The following is a 9,912-nucleotide window of genomic DNA, read 5'->3' on the forward strand; positions in this document are numbered from 1 at the left end:
TTGATAGAAAAATGCACACCGGTCTGCGTACTTTTTCCACATTGCGTCCGCTGTACACAACTAATCCAATAAAATCCTAAGAAACAAATTAACCCTTATAACTACCATGCGTGTTACCTTATTCTGGCTTGATCATCCCTAATGAAAAGTACTCTCCCACTCAATCAACGATTAAAGGGTACTCCCTCTCGCAAATGGACGAATAGTACAACATTAGGAGAACATGCATTCTTACAGTTAATCATGCTCATCGTCTATGCATAATACGCGGCACATATTGCAGTCTCGCACTATTGTGGGTAGGTGATCGTGCTTTATGTGCTTATTCAACAGGTTGTATGTAATTCAACGAGAATACGCGGGGCACAGACATATGAAGTGAGTGCATGTAAATGCCATTTTAAATACATTTTAACCAAAGGCGAGACTGCAGCACGTGAACCTTTTTTCCCTCTGGTAATATGCAAATCAACACGAGATGGGGGCGCAATGCATGATGGGCTCTATTACAATAAGGGGGGGGAGATAAGACTGTCGACTCAGTAAGCTCACCTTCCTGTAATACTTTTTCACAAAGCGAAACGTTCATTCCAATCGATATTAAAATTTCAAATCACCGTAACAAAATGAGGGTCTTTACTGGTCATCAGCGATCCACTAGCAGTGTATAAGTAACCATCCTTGTTTTGGGTTGCGCTGCTGTTCAATGAACGTATAGTGAGGACAGTACTGCTAACACTTTAACAACACGTACGCGCCACTATTGCGACAGCTTTAGAAAGGTGCAATTTTTGGAACCATCCGTTCTAATCATCAGTCAATAAATAAGAAGAATGCTAATATTATCGACGTCAAGGACTAAAGAATATCGTCGAAACCATAGCAGCATTCTAAACTGTTAGTTGGGATAATTGAAATTGCAGCTCACCTGTTACACTATGCCCACGAAGGAGAATAAGGTGAATTATTTATCAATTCTTGTCCTCGAACATCTGAAGTCATGTTATCCACCTCTCATTGGATAACATGGCTAAGAACTGCTCAGGGCAGGTGCTAGCTTTTGGAGATATTAGCGCTTAGCGCAAATATATCCAAAAGTTGGTAATAGGAGATAGCGATGTTAGCGGCTGTTTCAAGTCGCTAACATCTTGGCACGCCCACTTTGCATGTCATTAGTGATAAATTTCACTGACATGCAAAGCGGGGCCCAAGATGGTCGCTATCTCCTACTGGCTGTCGCTAACTGGTGTTAGCGACAGCTAGGTAATAGGGAGATAATTTTATCTCCGCTTTCTTGGCTTTTAAAGCTAAAAAAGCAGAGATAAATCCCTTGATAATATGCCCCAAATTCTACGAGTCGAGTGCTGGGCTGTGGGTCATCTCTCAGCCGGTACCGTTGACCTCCTCTGGGAGTGCAGGTTTCCTCAGCTCTGGTGCTGTATTCCTCGAATTCCACCATGGGTGGTGTCTCCGGAACCTCCGTTGCTTCTAGAGGCCGACGCCCAACTCCATCCGAGCTTCCGGCCTCCTGCTCCTCCGTGACCACAGCTGGTATGCTGGGTTTCTTGAACCAGGAAGCATTCAGCACTATATAGCACTATTTGGTGAGTGGCTCTTCTCGCAGTGACCTTGGAACCTTTTACCTGGATCACCTCCCACAGTTCTCGCTCATAAGGTGTCTGAAACTTGGACCCGAGATGTCTATCTTTGACAACCATGTATTCACCCTTGTATATTTCCAATGGTCAGGCTCTCCTTTGCTGACTGGCCTTGTCATTGTTCTGTTGTCGCTGAGCCTGGGTTTGCACCAGATCCAAACCCGCTGGGCACCATCTGTCACTGGCAGGGAGCACGTCTCTCACGGCATGCTTCATGAGTAGGTCACTGGGGGAGCAACGGGTGGTACAGTGTGGAGTCTGGCGATAGGCCCATAGGAACCGATGTAAGCATCCTTCCAGGTCCTCTGCCTGGTCCATTCCAATCCTTAATGCTTTGTTCAGAGTCCTCATGAATCTCTCAACATCTCCGTTGGCTTGAGGCCATTGGGGTGTCACTCGGCGGTGTCGGATGCTGTGTTGATTTAGATATTCCTTGAACTCCTGTCTCTGAAAAGGCGGTCTATTGTCCGTGCGGATCTCCTCCGGCATCCCGAGGAGTGCAAATGTTTTTTCCATCACTGGTTTGATGCTGTCGAACACTGTTGATGTTACCACTTCTACTACTGGGAATTTCGAATGACTGTCCATTATGATCACGGTATGCCCCCTGTCCGGAAAGCTTCCAAAATCCATACTCACATTGCCCCATGGAGTGTGGCTCGGTGATAACAGGCAACACCAACAGTTCAGCCCCGGTTATCAGGCAGGTGTGGCAACCACGGACCTTCTCTTACATCATGCGATCCACACCAGGGAACCATACCTTTGATCTCAGACAAGCTTTTATTTTCTCGATCCCTTGGTGACCTTGGTGGGCCAGGTCCACCGTTCTTCTCCAGAGCTTGGCAGGTATCACCAGATGGGTGCCTTTTAGAATTAGTCCTTCGCACCCATCGCTCTGTTCCTTGCGACATCTCCACAGTCCCATAAGGTACTCTCTCTCTTCTTCTGTCAGGCCAATGGACCCTTGAAAGAACAGCTTCCACTAATTGTTGTGCAGCGTCTGCCTGACTGCTTGCAGGTACCCATCTTCCTTTGTAGCTCCTTGTATTTCCTCCACCGACAGTGCTCGCGGGCACGCTGCCTCAAAGATTTGCTTCACAAATGACTCCGTGCCTTTGTTGACCTCACCTTTTGTCCCGGGACCGATAGCCAAAGGATGTCCATTGGGTTGTTGACCCCTGGACGATACACAACTTAAAATTTGTAGTGTTGTATTTGTACCGCCCATCTCTCTATCCTGGGCGGACCATTGCGTGCAGTGCCCATGAACAAAGGTACCAATGGCGTGTGATCTGTGACCACGGTGAAGGTGTGGCCACACAGATCAATGTCAAAATGTTGGCATGCCCCACAAATCGCCAACACCTCCCACTCAATCTGACCTTATCTGGTCTCTCCCACAGTCAGTGCCCGACTGGCATAGGCAATGGCCACCCATTCCTCTCGTTGGTCCCTCTGAAAGAGTGCCGCACCCAGCACCACTGGACTGGCGTTCACCACGAATTCCGTTGCTTACCCTAGTTTGAAATATGACACTGTAGCTCCTTGCAGAAGTGCAATTTTGATCTTGTTGAAGGTTCTGGCCTCCTCACTGGACCATTGCCAAGGGACATCTTTCTTTGTAAGATTCCGGAGGGGCTTCAAGAGTGTGGCAAGGTGGGGTATGAATCTGCTGCAGTAGTTCGCCATCACTAAGAAACTTCGGACTTCTAATTGGGTCTGGGGAATGGAGGCCTCTCAGATGGCTTCCACCTTTGTCGGATCCCCTTGCAATCCCTTCGCAGAGAACCTATAGCCGAAGAATTCAGCTTTGTTGGCATAGAATTCACATTTGGCTCTAAGTAAGGTCAACCCCTGCTCCACCAACCTCCTCAGTGTTGCTCCTAGCCGAACGTGGTGTTCTTTCAAGGAGTTGGAGAAAATTAGAATGTCATCGCTGACATTTAGCACGCCAACCAGTCCCGACAGTGCTTTCCTCACGGCATCCTGAAACACCTCCACTGCAGAGGAGACCCCAAAATGGAGGCGTTTAAACCGGCGGAGACCCATATGTGTTGAATTAAGGTCTACCTTCGAAAACCACTGCGCCCTGTTGATATCAGCCACAATCTCATCAATGGTTGGTGTGATGCGCGCTCACTCCGGTTTGCTTTGTTAGGCAGCCTCATATCCACACAGAGACAGATTGCTTCCGGTTGTTTGGGTTTTGGTGCGATTACCAAAGGCGAAACCCTGGGAGTGGGCCCGCCACCTTCTCTATAGCTCGATCCTTTTCCAGGAGCTCCAGCTTGGCCTCCACCAGCGGATGGAGATTAAAAGGCACTCAGCGATGCCGTAGGGCCACCGGCTTGATGGTGTCATTGCTGTGGAGTTGTACTTCTACTCCCTTCATACAGCCCAGACCACAGAATAACTGGGAAATTCCGCCAGCACCATTTCCGCCTGCGACTGATGGATATGTCTGGCAAACATCACGAGCCCCAAATCTTCAGCAGAGTGGCAACTCAAAAGCGATCCTGCTCGGTCACAGTTGACGTAGAACCGGGTGTATGTCGACCTGGTCCTGTGTTGGACTTCTACCTCTATCACTCCTTGGAGAGGAATGGGAACATCGCCGCCGTAGGTGAAGATTTTGTCCGTTGTAGGTAGAAACTGGGGCTTGGGCACAAGTTTCTCATACTGTGCAGCATCTAGAATATTCTCTGACGTCCCCGTCTCAATGAGCGCTTGGACACTGTTGGCCCCAATCCATATCTGACACAAGGGTGGGGGTCTTTTCGTGCTGACTCCTCGAATGTTTGATACCACAAAGACTTTGTCGTCCTCCTCTTCCTAGGTGGTGTGGATCTTTTAGCACCTGCTGTCCAGTTTCTCCACCTCTTGCACTGCCTGCGCGCTTTGCTGTGCCTTCGGTCCTCTATTGCCGCCAGCCCCTGTTCTGGCTACACTCTGACACATCTTTGCAAAATGTCCAAATTTGTTGCATCGTAGACACTGCTTTCCTTGGGCGGGCGCTCTCTCTGGGAATGGTTCACCAGCCCACAGTTCCTGCGTCCTTGCTTTCCTTGGCGATCACCAGCACCGCTGGCATTGCCGCCCCCGGCTGTATGTCTCCCTGATGACCTCCACTCATTCCTCCTTGATGGGGCTCGGATAGATCGGTTGTGGATTGGCAGGTCGTGTCGCCAGTACTGACTCCACCTCTCCTGCCCTATCATCAGCCAGCTCATGTGATCTCTGATGTTCGCAGACGACACTTTGTTGTTGTCGCGGACATCATCGGGCATCCAGCGGGTCCTGGATGGGTTTGTCTCCTTTTGTGCCTCGCGGGGATTGGAGGTCAACTTGGAGAAAACCAAGTTTATGATTTTCAATCCCCCGAGGCACACCCGCCCAAATCCCACATTGAATGGAACTGCACTTGAGCGAGTCAAGACTTTTATATACTTGGGGGTCACATTGACTGAGCACTTTGCATGGGACCACCAAGTTTCCAAATCTTCCCTGAGACTTGCACAGATTATGGGAGGCATAGGCAGATTTCATAGAGCCTCAACTTTCAAACCAGTTACCCCAGCCCTTGAGATATATAAAACACAGGTCAGGTCTGCAGCTTTGTACGCTGCAGAACTTTGGGGACACACAAACGTATGCAACTTACTGAAGGTTGAACAGTCCTTCATGCGACATCTGGTTGCCCTTCCCCAAAGCACGCCCCTCGTACCACTACGCTTGGATCTAGGCTTGGAACCCATTACCGATCTGGTAGCTGCACGACCTCTGCTCTACTGGAGAAGGCTCTGGTCTGTGCCGGAGCTCGCATCCTTTGGAGCAGAGTTCAATACAATTTGGGGGCCGCTAAAGAACAAGAACATACCCTGGTTGGCACATGCAAAGGCTCTCCTCTATAAAATTGGCCTACCCCAACAATGGGACACACCATAGGACAGCTGCACGAGGATGCAAAGGTCTATACTAGTGGCGGCTGTAAGGTCATATAACCTCAAAATGCTACACTGCTCGACTTCCTTGGGCAGGCTGTCTACTGAGCTCCTACTGATGAAAGCCGAAATCAGGACGGAGGTGTTCCTAGACCTAGTGCAGCCTCCACTTGCAAGAAAACTATATATTCAATTGAGGCATGGCTCTATACCGATTGGTTACTGTGTAAGAGACCGCTGCACTCCAGGGTGAAAAATAATTAAGCTGAGTAAGGTAAGTGTTCTGTTTAATAGGTGCGTAGGAAGTCACCTTCCTGGTCCAAAAGGTGCATATAAAATGAAAACAGTATGAGCCTTACAGGGGGTAAGGACAAATCTCTCGGATTACTTTGCAGAATGGTGTCTAATCTTTTGCATACTTGGTAAGAAGACTGCTTCTTCTTTCACGTTCAAGTCGTTTTAAGCTATCACCTATATCTAACGCACCGCCGCTTTTTCAACCTTACATGTTCACCTCGGGTCTTTTTGGGATACTTTATTTCCTCACAGTGCTCTTTTACGTTCCTACCGATCACAAGCCTATTCTCATTTTCGAACACCGTTGTTTTTCTTTTCGATTTTTAAACGTTCACCTCGGACACTATCTTTTCATAGAATATGTTGACATGCTATCTTTATGTTTGAATCGTCCTATTATTCACGTTCCTTTCCACAAACCGATGATGAACCCACACTGGTTTTTCATCCTCTTGTCTAGTTAAACCTTGGTACCGTTTTCCATCCACCATTGTTTTGCTTAGTTATGTACACTGTGCTTTTGGGACTCCTGTATCAGCGCCCTACATATGGTTTCCCTTTACCTTTTAGATTCCCCCTGAAGAAGTGCACCTTTGCACGAAATGCATCGGGGACTGCTTTGAATGTACAACTTTACAAGAAATTTAAAACTTTAAGTTCATGGATCATATGACTATAATATGATGATGAAATATTGAACTGTGATCAACTGAATACTATCATGAATATGGATTGTTGAAATAAATCAATCACAAGTTATGCTCAACTTTGAATTCAGAACTTTATTGAACACATTTACGCACTAAGGTGCCTACTAGAGTGCCTAGGATTTGTCCTTACCCCCTGTAAGGCTCATACTGTTTTCTATACCGATTGGGGCATTGATATCCAGATGGGCAAAATCGATGGAGGCCAACTGCCCTGCTTGTAATTACTGTAGGGAAGACATTGTACATATCTTCTTTTTTTGTCCGGCATATAGCGAAATTCGGAAATGCTGGATTATCCCATTGTGCAAAAACCTGGGTTTCAGGCAATGTGTACAAGCTTGCAGAGTTTTAGCCTACGATACCGCCCCTCCCATTGTCTTTGCTGTCTCCCGATTTTTACTTGGCATGTGGCGGAGAAGATCTGTTTTTATTAACAAGAAATAATGGACTATTGCTTCTCATTTCTTCTCATTTTTGATAACTAATGTTTAATAACTTTTAAAATTTCTACGTATTTATGGTTTTATTTCTGTGCTTGTATATATCTTACTGCACTTTTATGGTCATTGACCGAAATAAAGTTATCAAATGAATGATCTCTGAAGGATTAGGATGTCATCCAGGGATATTCCCGGCTGTCACAGTATCATCTTGTGCAGTTCCAAGGACTTACACCCCACTATCAGCTGGGCCCTGGTTTCGAACAACCGGTCAATCCCCACACAGGAACTTGCCGCGTTCCTCAGGCATGCGAAGAACATGTCAATTGACTGCTCCTCCCTCTGTTTCACCTGGCGTAGCTTGAAATGTTCAAAATCTGGATTGACCTGTGGGCCAAAATGCCGATCAAGCGCCCTCACAGCCTTCTCATAGTCATTGCCTTCTCCTGTGTTCGGGAGATCCTGGAATAAGTCAACATAGTTCATCACCCCCTATCAACAAAATTGTAGAGCGCTTTACAACATTGTCCGTTTCTCTGTTAGCCACTAAATAGTTTTCTAGTTGACCGATCAATTTTGCCACGGATGCGCCGCCATTGCCGGTCCTGCCATCTGGCTGAATGGGAGAGGCGCCTTCACGGCCATCCGGGACCCAGTCCTGCCCCCTTCTGCTCCTGCCTCCTGCGCGTCCACTTGCGCTGGAAGATTACTCATTGTGGACGGGTGCCCCTTCTGCCACTGTCTACGCCTCCTGCAGTGGGGCTTCTACGCTTTTCTGCGCCCACGTTTCACTACTACCACTGTACAGGTGTGCCTCCACCTGGTACCCAGCCGCCACCGCACCTCAAACAACAGAGTTCTTCCACTGACATCGCTACATCAGGGGAAATGGGGTAGGCATGCCTCTGCAGGCTGTCGTCCTCCTCGCACGTGGAACCACCCTGCCCTATACAGACCCTTTACCGGCATGTGCACTCCAGTGCGTTACTTCCTCCATCACACAGTCGGCCCTGGACCCGTCCGGGTGCTATCACGCATGCGCGCCTGAGTTAATAGGCCATGCACACACTCCAGGCCTCTTGCGCCTCATGGGTTGTCCGTTCTTCTCCTGCTGCAGCCTCCCAGGACCCTCCACATCAAGCAGTCTCCTTACCGCGGTCCTTGCTGCTATTGCTGCCGGGCTGCACACTGGTCACGTGCCTGGTGTTGTGCTCCGGCACCGCCACGCAGCATGCGGTTAGTATTCGCACACACCACCAAATACTACCTGCATTGCTATAGGCGTGTGCGTTTGGGGGCCTACCACCACCCTCTTCGCCAATGTGATGGGACACACCAGGCCCCCCGGTAACAGGTAATCGGGCTTGGGGACTGTCTAATGGGGGTAACGACTAAGGAGGACCTAACACTTGCTGGGCACAGTAAATGACACACAACCACTCAGTATTTTGATCCACAGCGTCAGCCACAAGCGTCTGTGTCTTGTTTTCGTCTGTCAGATTCCTTCTGACAGTGGTGAGTTTTTGGATACTGAGGCAGTAGCCTCATTATTCCACCTTCATTCTGAATTTTTTAGTCGCTGTTTAGGTTGTCTTATTGATGTGTGACGCTTTGTCACAGTTGAGGTTGTATCAAAAGGTCAGCTCAGTGATGGGCCGCGGGTAGCAGTCAATTGAGTTTGTAGAATTGTCAGCATGTTTCCTCAACGAGTCTCGTCTTTGTCTATCTAGTACCTTCTGATAGTGTTGAGTTTTGGGTGACTGCAAAAGGCGATTATGCCGTCAGACAGTGAAAGGGTTTTGATTGCCTGCCAAGGCAATTATGCCATCAGGCAGTGATGAGTTTTACGTACCTGCCGGGTGTTTGCCTTCAGGCAGTGATGAGTTTTTGGATGCTGCGTTGCTGTATCAGTTTCACAAGGTTAGCGCTTCGATGGGCCGCAGGTAGCGGTCAAATGGGTTTGTAGCGATGTCTGCGAGTTTCCTGATCAGTGGGTTCTCTTTTTGATCCAATCCTTTGTAGAATGTCCTGTTGAGTTTGAGGAGATGGTCGTCCAACATCTCAACGCCTAGGTCTCTGTGGAGGTGTGCTGTTCGTGTGAACATAGGAGCACCTGCTGCAATCCATAAGGCCTTGCTCTGTAGTCTCTTTAGGTCTTTCCGAAGCTGCCGGCGGCAGCCACTCCAAACAGGTGAAGCGTATGTCATAGTTGGTCGAAATATTGCGGTGATTGCTTGCACCTTGCTCTGCATGGGCATCGACTTGGTCTTCAGGAGTAGGTATAATGCAGCCAGTTTGGCTGCGGCTTTCTGGCAGGGCGGCTTTCTGGCACAAGGGCTGATGTCGCCCTTTACTTTACTCCCCGGCCCGAGCCTGGCCCAAGGAGTTGACGGCGCAATATTGTAGTGTGGTGGAAGGGCGGCTCACTACACATGAGACATAAGTCAAAATAATTGCTTAAAGATAGAAGCCGCACTGTTCCCTACAGAGCACAAGGATGAAATGAGGAGAAGGTTCGATTGGGCTTGATGGCCGAAGGGAAGGAGCGCTGAGCCAGAGCTTCGGGACACCTGGATCACTGTGTAAATCCTCATGCCCCTCACCCTCCCCCACCCAATTCGACCACAGTGCCACCACTGAGGTAATAGAGACAATAGGAACTTACCGGACAACCGTGACTCACCAGAACACAAAGCCAAGGGGGTGTAACGATCCGAGTGATGTGTTCACTGCATGAAACGGCAGTGAACGTTGATCCGCATCTCGTTGCCTCCAGGTCAGTAACAGCAGCCCCAGAGGTGCGCCAGTGATTTAAACTCATGATGGTCCTGACACATCCACATACTGACCCAGCAAAAGTCCT

General features: G+C 48.6%; 1 non-coding gene across 1 annotated transcript; it reads left to right on the plus strand.

Moving 5' to 3' along the window:
- The first annotated feature begins 674 nt into the window (after positions 1–674).
- LOC147726043 (U4atac minor spliceosomal RNA) lies at positions 675–799 on the plus strand. Its single transcript, XR_015309639.1, has one exon. It is a non-coding gene; the product is annotated as a U4atac minor spliceosomal RNA (small nuclear RNA).
- The last annotated feature ends 9,113 nt before the right edge of the window (positions 800–9,912 follow it).

This window comes from Lissotriton vulgaris, chromosome 3_1, assembly GCF_964263255.1.
Source record: "Lissotriton vulgaris chromosome 3_1, aLisVul1.2, whole genome shotgun sequence".
Lineage (NCBI taxonomy): Eukaryota > Metazoa > Chordata > Amphibia > Caudata > Salamandridae > Lissotriton > Lissotriton vulgaris.